The sequence below is a fragment of the Dermochelys coriacea genome, chromosome 4 (genome assembly GCF_009764565.3).
Source record: "Dermochelys coriacea isolate rDerCor1 chromosome 4, rDerCor1.pri.v4, whole genome shotgun sequence".
Lineage (NCBI taxonomy): Eukaryota > Metazoa > Chordata > Testudines > Dermochelyidae > Dermochelys > Dermochelys coriacea.
This window is the reverse complement of record NC_050071.1, coordinates 31,920,089-31,932,353: the sequence shown is the minus strand read 5'-3', so window position 1 is coordinate 31,932,353 and position 12,265 is coordinate 31,920,089. Positions and strand designations below refer to the sequence as shown.

The 12,265-nt window shown below is 38.1% G+C and overlaps 1 protein-coding gene across 9 annotated transcripts in view; it reads left to right on the top strand.

Moving 5' to 3' along the window:
• TBCK (TBC1 domain containing kinase) overlaps nt 1-12,265 on the top strand; it is a 244,548-nt gene that overhangs the window by 175,783 nt on the left and 56,500 nt on the right. The window lies entirely within an intron of this gene.

The window sequence follows — 12,265 nt, the reverse complement described above, 5'->3', positions numbered from 1 at the left end:
TTTCTGAGAAAAAGTATAACTTAGTTTCATCAAAATCTCTGTACTCAGAAAGGACATGAGTTAAAGGCCTGATACGGAAGATTAGAATGCTGTGAATTACCAGTGACTCTTCACATGGCTTATAGCAACAGAATGCATCTGTTTTTTGGATTTGTTTGAAGCACTTCACTATATCCCTAAAGGATAAGGAAAATAAATAGAAACGTCCCTGTTGGTCACTTACAAAATAAATTCAGTGATAAATATCTATTCACTTGGATGGTACCAAACAGAAGTAGTGTGTGGGCTGACTATACAGCAGATCTAGAGTAGTCTCAGATTAGTGAGTATCTTGGCACATGCAGTTATGTGCATTAGAACTGAGTAAGTCTATGATAAATATTTCAATGTGAAAATCAATTTAAATAATCACAGTAGCTCACTAAATGGCTGAATACATAAATCCTTCCACGGAGGAACAAGTGCAGAATGCATAAAATGCTAAATGCCAAGTGGAGAGGATTTAATGGAAGTTTTAAGCATTTGATGGTGGGTTACGCAGCAGCTTTCAACAATTACATTTTAAACCACTAAACATCATCATCTATCTTAATAAGAGCTTTACCATTCAACGACTTCCTGGGAAAAGGGGGGAGGGAAGAAAAAATGCCCTGGTGTATCAATGATGAGTCTCGTTATTGAAGACATCCCACACATTTGTAAATCAGTTGTCTTGAAGGATCATTTTTGGAAACACTTTATTTGAAACACAGAGACAACATTGACCTATTTTTTTAAATTAGTACCCAAGAAAAAAAACTGAGCAAGCTACCAATGGGAGTTGTCTTAAGTAAAGATGGAGTAAAGGCTCAGGGATTTGACCTCTCCATCAGTCACACTAGACTTGAATGAAGGGTCTTGTACTTCCCTTTTTGCACGATATGATGCCACTTTGTATACCAACCAGAGTAACCCGGGCCTTCTTGCTGCCATATCAGATTTAAAATTCATGTTTTTATTTATTGTCCACTATTGCCCAAGGCAGGGCTTGAAAAATTTACCCCATCCTACTAGACTCAGAACTAAACTCATCCCCAAAGCCATGCTCTCTGCAATCTAAGAAACATGGTCTTTGTGTTTATCTGTAACATTGTCAGTAATCTATTTAATATATTTTGAAAAATGTAACTTACTCTGTTCATATTAGTTTTGTTTTATGATTCTTGATAACATTACTGCTGTCCAGGGAGCTTTTTTAAATAGCAACAGAGAAACTGACCAAAGAAAAGGATTTTCATAAACTGCTTGCACTGACTAATATTTTTGCCCCACAAGTCACTCGAGTACTGAAACCTCACTTGTAGAGACTGATTAAAACTGTCTCTATTAGCTCTTTATGGCTGGTACATGTTAAAACTGTATCAGATTGCCTCTGTTCAGAAGGTTCATAAATCCATAGCATGTGTTTCTGCGTCTCTCTATAAAAAACATGGCAATACCAACTTCATCCTATACAAATGTTTGAAGATGTATTTCACACGCTGAAATTGGGGGCATGGGACTGGACTTGTCCAAAATAGTAGCTATTAATTTATTGTTTAACTAGCTCATTGTTCCATGTTCAAGTCACTAATATGAAAAACAGCAAATAAAAGTGTAAAACCAAACAAAATTTTGCACAATGAAAAGTTGTAATAAACTCTTAATTTTAAGTGTCAAACTATTCCAAGTAAAAAGAAATTACTGTTTGTTAGTGCCTAATCCAAAAATGGCACTAAAATGATCAGATGTTTAAATGTATTGATTAAATATATACAGGACAGAAGGAAGGGACATGAAAAATGCTTCTGAACAAAGTGACTGAATAACTGTAATTAGAAAGTGGAAGATCTCATTTTAATTTGCATTAATACCTTGCTTTATATCATTACAATGCATCCGAAGTTGACTGTCTCTGAATTGATTTGTAGAGAATTCTTCCTTTTCTACTTGCATCCTTTGTTATTGGTTTAGCTTCCACATGATGAAACACTTAGACTAGCTTTAGAAGTGCTTTCTTCCCATATAGACAAAAACATTGCTTTCAGCAGAAGAAGCAGGAACACAGCAATGGTAAAGAAACTAGTTCTGTTTTGGCTTCATTTAAACACTTCCGTGGGCCAGGATTAAGCCATGCTAAATCCTACTTGTCAATAACCCGTTAATTTAACTCACCCTAAAGATTAAATGAATAGGTTGGTTGATGTATGAGAGCCTGATTAAATGTGCTGTTAGCAGAGTAATATTAGCATGGAGAGAAACTGAATTTGAAGCTGAGTGTAGTTAATGCAATGCACTGAGTTCTGGTCCCCTGGAATGTTTGTTGCCTTGAGGATGGCTGTAATTTTATGTGAATGTGCAGCTTCTGGGTGATTACTGAGCCTTCCTTACTGGCCAAATAATAGCCTATATCTTGCAACAGCAAGAAACCACTAAGAAAAAAGGGTGATGGGAGAGAGTTAAACAGTCTGAATTGAGTCTGAGTAAACAACCTTTAAATGATTGAAATAGCAAATAACAATGCCTTACATTCTCATGCTAATTTATGTCTTAAATATCCCCCTCCCTACATTTGTACTTGGGAAACGGACTCTTGAATTCCAGCATGGATACTGGATAACTGAAGTGGAGTGTATAATCGTTAAGCTGATATTTGGAAATGCACAACAGCAGCTCATGCTTAATTTGTGGCTGATGGAATTTCAATGCATATTTAAATCAGTGATCGAAGTTTGAGAGTCAGTGAGCTAAAGATGGATCAGTGGTGTAAGTCACAGAAATGTGGCGAGGGGCTAGTTTTGTGGGAAAGAGGTCACCATTTATTTATCCAAAAATAACAATTCTGATGCATTATCTGTGGGGGGAGTGTTTATTTTTAATGAAGTCCTGCTTTTATCTGTGTTACAGCCAGGTTGACTGAAGTTAGAAGAGATCAAGTGACTTGACCAATGTCAGAGAGAGAGTTAGTGGCTTTGCCTCATTAGTGACATTCATTACTACCTGGGCTGGTGTTCTTGGAGAAAATTCACCATTTTCCTGACTTGCCCAGATTATTTAATTTTCTTATTTTTAGTTAAATGTTTAACTGGGAAAAAAAAAAGGTTTCAGACCATTTTTCCCCTGATAGTAATATAAATATACAGATTATATTAGCCTAGCTCTATAATCTTCAATCACCAGCCGATCATTTCTCAGCAATGAAGCAATCTCTTTAACAAGAAGGCATGTTTAGTATAGTAACAGTCTTAATCTGTTGATGATAATAATTAGACTCTGCCTTTTTCTTACTGTGGGAAAATATTGTTGGATAGAATGCTGGGAATAGTGTAGGATCTCACTACAGAGAGATGGCTGGTCAGCGATGGGGCAGAACTAAATGAACCATCAATCTTGTGTTTTTATAGTTGTACAGTGAATCCTCAGTCATGGAGTTTGAACTTTTGATTGTTTTTACATTGATTATTTTGACCTGGTAAAGTCATTGCTTTATTATTAATCCAGTATGTAGATCAGTTTTTAAATTCCTCTTGCAAGCTGTTGTACCATAATACTGTAATAATTCTCACCAGTCAAGAGTAGCTATAAGATCTATGAATTATCTCCAAAGCAAAGACAAGCAATCTGGGCTTTGTATGAGGTCTTCTTGACTCTTTACAAAGCACAAAGAAAAATTTAAGTTCAACCTCTCTTTAGTATGACCCATTCCTGGCCCAAGAAAATATCTTCTACCTTATGAAAATGACATATTGTCTGAATCTGCTTGGTGACACTTTCACATGGCAACCTTTCCTTTTGCTTTGGAAAAAAAAAAGTGAGGTGGGGAGGAAATAGGTAGCAACTGAAAACAGATTATTTTATAGCATTGAGAGACAATTACCAGAATGCATTTTTTTCTGGCTACATTCTTTACATGACTGAAGACTGAGTGTAGCATACTGTTAGATAATTACTTGCCAGACTTCTGAAAGTCAGCAAAATTTAAAACATAAGCATCTAGCTGCTGCATTTAAATTTTAAAATAATTATTTTTAAATAATTACATTACATTTAAATCGATGTTCAAGTCAGCAGGTAAGGTAGTCAGTGTATAATTACCAATGTTAATGAATGTTTTTGTTCCTAATTATCTTAGTACTGCACTAAAGATGTTGCATTGAGTGTTTAAAGTATTGAATTTCTTACTGAGAAGTTTGATGGTTTCGATTATATGGAGGCTGAGGATTTTCAAAGGAACCTAAGGGTGTCAAGTGCCCAGCTTCCGTTGAATTGCAATTGGATTTTGATACCTAACTCGCTCTCTTGAAAACCCCAGGCAAAGAGGCTAGTCTCTTCAGGGTAAAGGTTGGTGCTACTTTCATGTTTAAATACCCATACTTTGATACTAACTTAATTAAAAAAACAAACAGAAATCCCTGAACTTTCGCATGGGTGAAATATTAACCAAGGGTCACTTTTTTTTTTTTTTTTTTTTTTTTTTTTTTAAAAGACTGAGAGCCAGATTTACAAGTGCATTTAAGTGCCTTAATGGGCACCTAGGCACCTACCTGGATTTACAAAAGTACCTAAGCATTTTAGGGTACCTCTACACTTTGAGTTGGAAATGTCAGTTCCAGCTTGAAGAGATATATGAGTGATAGGGGAGTGACTAGCTGCCCTGAGAGCATATCCATCCAAGACACTAGGTACACTAGGTACACACTCAAGATGGCTGGCCCCTCAGGTCACTTGCACTGCCTCTGATTTTAGCTGTGTCCTCGAGCTGGAGGTGTAAATTCCAGCTCGATGTGTAGATATACTCTTCGGCACCTATCTGCATCTTGCAGCACCTAAATACCCTTGTAAATCTGGCCCTGGAGCAAATGTATAATAAAATGTGCATGGTCTCAGTGCAAATGTGATAAAGTCCTTATGATTCCCAGTGGACATTTTATGAAGTTGGGAAAAAGAGAGCTGCTGTCATCACCACTCTACACTTCCAAATACCACAGGATCACAGGAGAGTGATAGAGGGCTGTGAGCCAGGAGGTCATCCTGAGTTCTTATCTCACCCCTACAACTGGCCTTGATTACTTTGCACTTAGTTTGCAGTACTACACAGACATTATTTAGTTAGGCTTTACATTGCCCTGAGCAAGTAAGTTAAACAAATAAAGTTAAAAAAGAAACAGAGTCAGGAGAAGTTTCCCGCTGTTCCTTTGCCAGCTCATAAATCAAAAGCAGCCTGGCCTAGAAACCCCAAATGTGTATTATTCTGTTATCCCTGATGAGGTTAATGCCTCTGACAGTTATTAGAAATTTTGGTTATTTAAAGAGGAGTTTGATCTGTCTGTCTGTTTTATTAGATGTTTCTGGTTCTAGGAGGCACTGATGGGGACTTGTGGAGCCCTGAGCTTTAACTCCCCAGAAATTTCCATGAATTCTGGGGCAAACACTGACATGAGGGAAGAGAGATTGGTGCTTCACCTCCCCTGAGCCAAGCCCTCCTTGAAGGCATGCAAGATCAATGGGGCTGAGCCAGTAGTTTGATCTGGAGATGCCATGCTCGAAGGGTTCCTTCAGAGATGTCAACCTTGCAGGTTATGTTTTGGAACTGGGAAACTCCATGTGGGCCTTGCCTTCCACTATCCATATGGTACAGAAAAAGGAGACTAGAGTTACAACATGATCTCTGAGCAGGACCTTTAAGCCTTGGATGGACTTTTGTCATTGAGCAATTCTTAAACACTTTTAAACAAATAAAGCAATTCTTAGGCAAAAAAGAAAATAATTGAAGTTAAAATTAAACCAACAGACGTCTGACTTTTGGGCTGGAGATCGGAGGGGAAATGTTTCAAAAGAACATTATCCCATTTAAAAACAAATCCCCTAAACTAAAGTTCTTGGAAATCCTGGATGACTGAGGGCCTTAAAAAAAAAAAAAAACAAAAAAAACCCCCACAACCAACCAAAAAATACCAAACATTTTATTTATCAATTGATACGGTCTCTGTTGAATCCTAAAATGGCATTTTTCCCCATTATTGTTTCACAGCCCACTCAGCCATATTGATGTGGGATGTTAGATTTCGTGGAAGTGCTTTGGTTGGTACAAATTAGCTGTGTTATAAGAACAGTCTCAGGAATTGGGTTACTTTTCACTTTCAGCTGTTCTCAGGAATGTTTGTGTTTGCTATTGCATTTTCACATTCCTAAATTGAAGATTCAGCGCTTAGGGTAGCATCATTCTCTTTCAAGTACATTGACACTCATATAACCTTATCTGATTCCAGATAATAGCTGGTCCATCTATGTAGATGAATGCAATACTTTAATTCAAACTCTTGTGTTTGAACCTTTCAGTTATTACTTTGTAGCTGAAGTTATGGAATGGAAAGTGTATCCTCTTCAGTATGCAAAGAATTCTTCCTTGATCTTGTTAGAACAATAAGTGCATTTTTAACATACTGTGTGTTTACAGCTAAATTTATACCTTAACTCCTTCCCTTTCTTCCTTTTCAGTATATGGTGCTACTTTAATAGTTATCAAGTAACAGTGCCTAGCTAATTGAATTTTTTTAATGTCCATCACCTGAATATCAGAGTGAAATGTCATTTATCTGGAGTATCTTGACAGCAATAGGTCAAAGCACACGGCAGAATGCGGTAGCAGGATCCCCATGGCCAGTTTGTGCGTGGCAAGCTTGTGTGCACCCTATCTTGAACTCACTAAGTCTCCAGGTAGACAAGCCCTTAGTGTTAGAAATAGTTGCACTAAAAATACCTTCTCTGAAGCAGTGGGATTCAGTGTCTGGCTAGTGCAACAGAGAAAGCTTGTTTATGGATACTAGTGAATAATTTCTTTGCTTGGTTCATGTCTACTCTCCTTCACTAGAATCAAGGGCAGCCTACTGGTTCCATTTTACAGTAAAACAGCCTGCAGTCCTCCAGCTGAAACTTTTGTAACATATGTTTTCAAAGCAAAAGAAAGACATGAACATTTGAGGAATCTTGTAACAATCTACCGGTAGTACAAAGTTTGGATGAGAGAGATCTCTAATGTGAGTATCTCATTGCCTTCCGATTCTTTGTGTGGCTTTGCTTCCTTGTACTGATGATTGGTTACAGCATTCTTTCACTTAGTATTCTGGTACACTATGCTATTCCTCCTTCCTTCCCCATGCACCCTTTAATTTTCCCTGGCCACAGGAATGTCTGTGAAAGCAAGAAATTTAAACAGCACTACCGTGATGGTCAGCCTGCAAAGAGTTGGGAACTGACTATAATCCATTATGGCTCAAACTGCATTCTGTCACAGAAATCTCCACTATATACATTCTGAGACCATGATGCATCTAGTTTAATACAACTGGTACCCTTGAAAGCTGTGTGGTTTTACTGTTTTGAGTAGTCTGGTATAAACACAGTTTGATTGATGATCCATAGAGGGGTCTAAGGTTCCCAGTTAAACCATGGAGATCATTATGGCTCCTGATACATGATGGTACTTAAATGATGGAAAGAAGGGTCAAACCTACTGTGTATATTTCTGTGTAGAGCTGCTGAAATATGGCATTCAACACTAAATTAAAATGAATTTGCTTCAGCTGTGCCTGTGCCTCTTTTTGAGCATTTGAGTAAAGGAGTTTTATTCACAAGAATGCTTAAATATTAAATATTTGCAGGCTCAGTAGTTCACACTGAAAATTCCACATAAAATATGCCCTTAATTGGTGCTTAACCCAGAAAACAGGCAGGGTTCCCAAAACCGTCACCAGAAACCTGGGATGGTAGTGACTAAATAATCCATTCAAAGATCTCCATGCACCCTCCACACACTCAATTATTTGCTGTGAATGTGACATGAGGAAATTAAATTGAACTCTGCATGCAGCTAGTAAATTTCATAGTGCCCTAACATTTTTTGAACAATGACTTCAGCAAAGCCTATGTGACCCAGAAAAGAGAGAGATTCAATTTTTCTAATATTTCCTAAATCCTGTTTATCTGCTGCCTCTCCTTGAGAGACTTAAAGCCCTTTTCCTGAAGTTACACTTCTCCAGTCAGGAAATAAAAACAATGCCATTCAACTTTTGTTGTTCAATGACAAACACACCTCAAATTTTGAATATTAACTAGTGAATTCTTGCAAATAATTGTTTTATCTGAGTAACTGATACATTTGAGGAAACCACAATTTGTTTGTGAACACTGAGATTTATAAGAAGGGAGAGGGAGACACCAGAATTTTACATGTAGCAAGAATAGTTGGAATTGAGATTTGAATAATGCTTGCACAATTTGTATATTCCAAGAAGCCTTTAAAAAAAAAAAGTTTTACAGGTTATTCCAAACTAAGCATCCCCAACACCAATTGGCTTCTGTGCTCAGAGTACCCTGTAAAACAGGTCACTTTTATTTAGTTGCAAAATAAACTATTTAGGTCCTAACTGTAGGCCCCTATTTTGATAGTTTGTCTTAGTATTTGAAAAAGAAAATATGAGCCCATACACAATAGATAATATGGTAGAATGACACAATCGTGTGAGGACATGGAGGGAGGCTAATTTTTAGCATTAGAGCATGAAATTAGAGTTTGTGTTGCTGATACCATAAGAGAAATCTATCAGTGGCTCAGAAGGTCACACTACTTCATGGTATTTGTCTGTCAGGAATTTTACTCATTTTAAACTGTTAATTCTTAGTCTGTATTTGAGCAACATTAATTTTCTCTTCGTATTGTTTATTTTCTCATGTCTTTAAAGTTTTACTACGTGATATTGGTACATAACTGTTAGGTTGTGAGAAAGACTTGAAGTTGATGTAAATATTTGAAATAATCTTTCCTCCCCGTTCCCTCAAGCAGTATACATGCCAGAAATAACCTTTTTTGATAATGCAAGCTGCATACAGTGTACCTTGGCAGGATAAGATTCCAGTTGGCATTAGAACATTTTTCCATACAATTTCATTTCCAATCTTATAATGAATGTGGGATGCACAACTCCTGTTCTTCTCTCTCTGGCCGACTTGCCTATCTGTAAGAAGCAGGAACCAATGCATACAAGAAGAGAAATATAAAAAGTTAATATTTTAATTAGGGAGACTGAAGGAAGTTTTGATAATGCCAACAAAACACTTCTAAATATAATCTAATGCTGAATCCTACAGCTGTTTCCGCTTTCAGAACAAAACATACAAATAACAGATCATGAAATTGGCATTGTCTTTTCTTTTCCCCCTCCAGTAATCAGATCAGGTAGTTGTTAAGATAGGATCAAACCCTGGCCCACTCCAGCTCTGCAGCATGGAGCCATCTGATGCTGTGGAGCTCAAATGTTCCCTAGGGCTGCAGAGTTCTCTTGGTGTGTTGGGATTAGGAATTAGAGAGGGAGCTTGTGTGGTGGCCAGGAAGCTCCCTCATAGTAATGTTTGTGCCCCTGTCCTCCAGCTGTCACCCACAAAGTAGAGGGTGCTGGGGATGACATCAAGGGAGGATAGTACATCTTCAGTTTCCCAGAAGAAGAGTATGGGGTGTGTCTGACTGCTGGAGGTTAAATGAGATAAGTTGAATAGCACCTAAAGCAAGCTCCTTGTTGACCACTCTACAATGGTATAGTCTGGCAGAGCAAAAACATCCCATTATGCTTAGCAGGAATTGAAAAACACATGCATGGTAATTCAAAACTCTGTGTTGTGTGTTTTACTTTAAATACTACTTAAGGACCCAGGATTATGGTCCCTGCTCTCCCCTCTGGCAGTTCTGGAAGAGTTGCAATAACCTCTACAGGCAAAACGTGGAAAAATGGGGACAGGGAACCACAGACAGCAATTAGGGTGTGGGAATGTCACTGTATAAGTCCCCAACTTGAAAGATTCTGTACCTTGCTTTGGCAGACTGAATACAAAGTCCCTCTGTCACCTTTCTACACTGGGCACATCTGTCCTCAGTTAGTTGACTTATGAGGAGCTTGATTACATGCAGGTGGGAGGCTAATATATGTCTTGCTCCTGTGTGACTGAGCTGTGATTTAGGCTTTGACCAGGGTGCCTTTGTCTGGCCAGGCCTACTAGCATCTGACTATATAAACATCAGTGTGTGGTGGTTGATATGATCTAGCTGCTTCAGTTTATGTTCGTGATATTGTCCTAGATGTTTGTCCCTGGTGGTCTTTGATAAGTCCCGTCAATGGATTTCTTTGAGTGTCCTGATGAATGGTCTCTACAGTTCTCCCAAATGCTTCCTGTGACCCCTTCAGCCTCTCCCCCAGAACAATCATATACTTTCTTTCTTAATTTTTCATTAAAATCAGTGCCTCCTCCTCAAATTCCTGTCAGCTCTTTACTTGCAAGAGCTCTTACTCTGCCACTTTGTCCCCATTTCACGGTTACTTTTCCTGCCCTGCCTCTCTCGTAACTATTTGAATACTTGCTTCTCCTCACTCTACAATATCACGCCTTTCTTCAAACCACCCAACTAGCAGACTCTCTTCCTCTGTTTCTCTGATGGTCTCCCCACTCCAACTGCTGTTTCCTGGTTGTCACAGGCCTCTCCAGTCTGGTTGCCATGGGGCTCCCTCAGCACACCAGCAGGATTTACATGGGCCATTTGTCAAATATGCAGTGAAAGCTCATTTCTAACTAAACCCTGATTACTGGGGCATGGCAAAAGTATTGTGTAGCACAAGATTTATGATATACAAACCCTAAATGAGAAGCAATTATGTGTGATTCAGATTCTCTTTTTAAATAAAATGAAATGGCAGTCATATTAAGATCAATGTATGCTAAATCCCTTTTTATAGTTAAAATTTAAAATATTAATAGACACTGTATGTAGCTTTTTGAAGAGTTATTCACGAGTAAAACATGATAGATATATGATGTAGGTATGACGAGGTATAGATATGGGATGAGATAAATATGTCATTAAGAGTGTATGGTAATTTTTCCAGCATATATTTGATGAATATAGCACAGGTACTTCTTTTTTTAAAAAAAAGAAACACATCCATATATGTGTTTGTGTGTGGTTAGTGACTGTAAAGATAGTGGGGGAGTCTGAATACGCTTCAGTATTAGTTCAATGCATATTGCAAGAAGCTCTGGTTCAGAGAACTTTCCATGGATGCAGGGTATTTATTCCTCTGTTGCAAGCTGGCATCACTTGGCAGTTACATATCCCATCTTGCTTAATGCCTGTAATGTTTTTCTTTTTGATCCTTTGAATCTTCCACTGATTGACAGAAGCCAACGAGGAAGGAGAAAGACACACCAACATAGCTTGCCTTTGGTCTTCCCTATGGTAGTACCTCCACAAGACAGGACCCTAGGAATTCCCTGATACTGATCAGCTGTGACCCCTTATATTGTCTGAACAAATCTTCAGTGATCAGAGATCATGTGCTGAATTCTCACTCGCTATTCACGTCTAACCTGAATCACTTTGAAAGGAATGCAGTAACTGTGCTTGACATACAGATGTACAAAAATGAACTATGTGCATATTTAAAATGCCTTTACAGCAAGGGTGACATAAAACACACACGTTACAAGGTGAAAATTCCAGCTGGGGAAGTTTAATACTTGGCTACTATTAATTGTTGTTGTTTGTCGCCCTCAAAGGAAATGCCCCTGTCTTTCTGTTTTAGCATTGAGCAGGTAACGCTGAAGCATATCGTCTTAAGCCTTCGTAGTTGTTATAGCGTCATGGTCATTTAAATGGGAAATAGACAAAAAAAATTCTTCCAGCTACAGTTTAATGTGCCAAATTCAGTTCACATGGTGGCGCTAGAATGGAAGTTATTGCCCTGTTGGAGATGGTAATTTAGTTGGCTGACAGAAGTAATTCTTAGTGCTTTATACTTCCTGCGAGTTGTGCAAATGGATAGTAAATGGTAAAAAAAAAAAAAAAATCAGGAAGGAAACAAATGTACAGATTTTTTAAATTGTGGGGGTGGGAGATGGCTGTGTGTTTTTCCAAACAACATTTGGTTGGGAAAATTGAATGTCAGGGTAACGCACTGATCATAATGACAGATGCTGGGAATTGGATGGCTATGGAGAATTTTATCTCCTCTTTTACACCACTAGAGAATGGTCCCTCTGGATCAGATGTTAAGGAATCCTGATAGTGATGGGTGAGGAAACTGGACCTGCAGATGCCTGTACAATACATCATCTGTAAAGAGAATTCAGAGCTACCAATGTGACACTTTTCACGACCACCAAATTTAATGCAATGCATACAAACAAACAATCCCTTATGGGC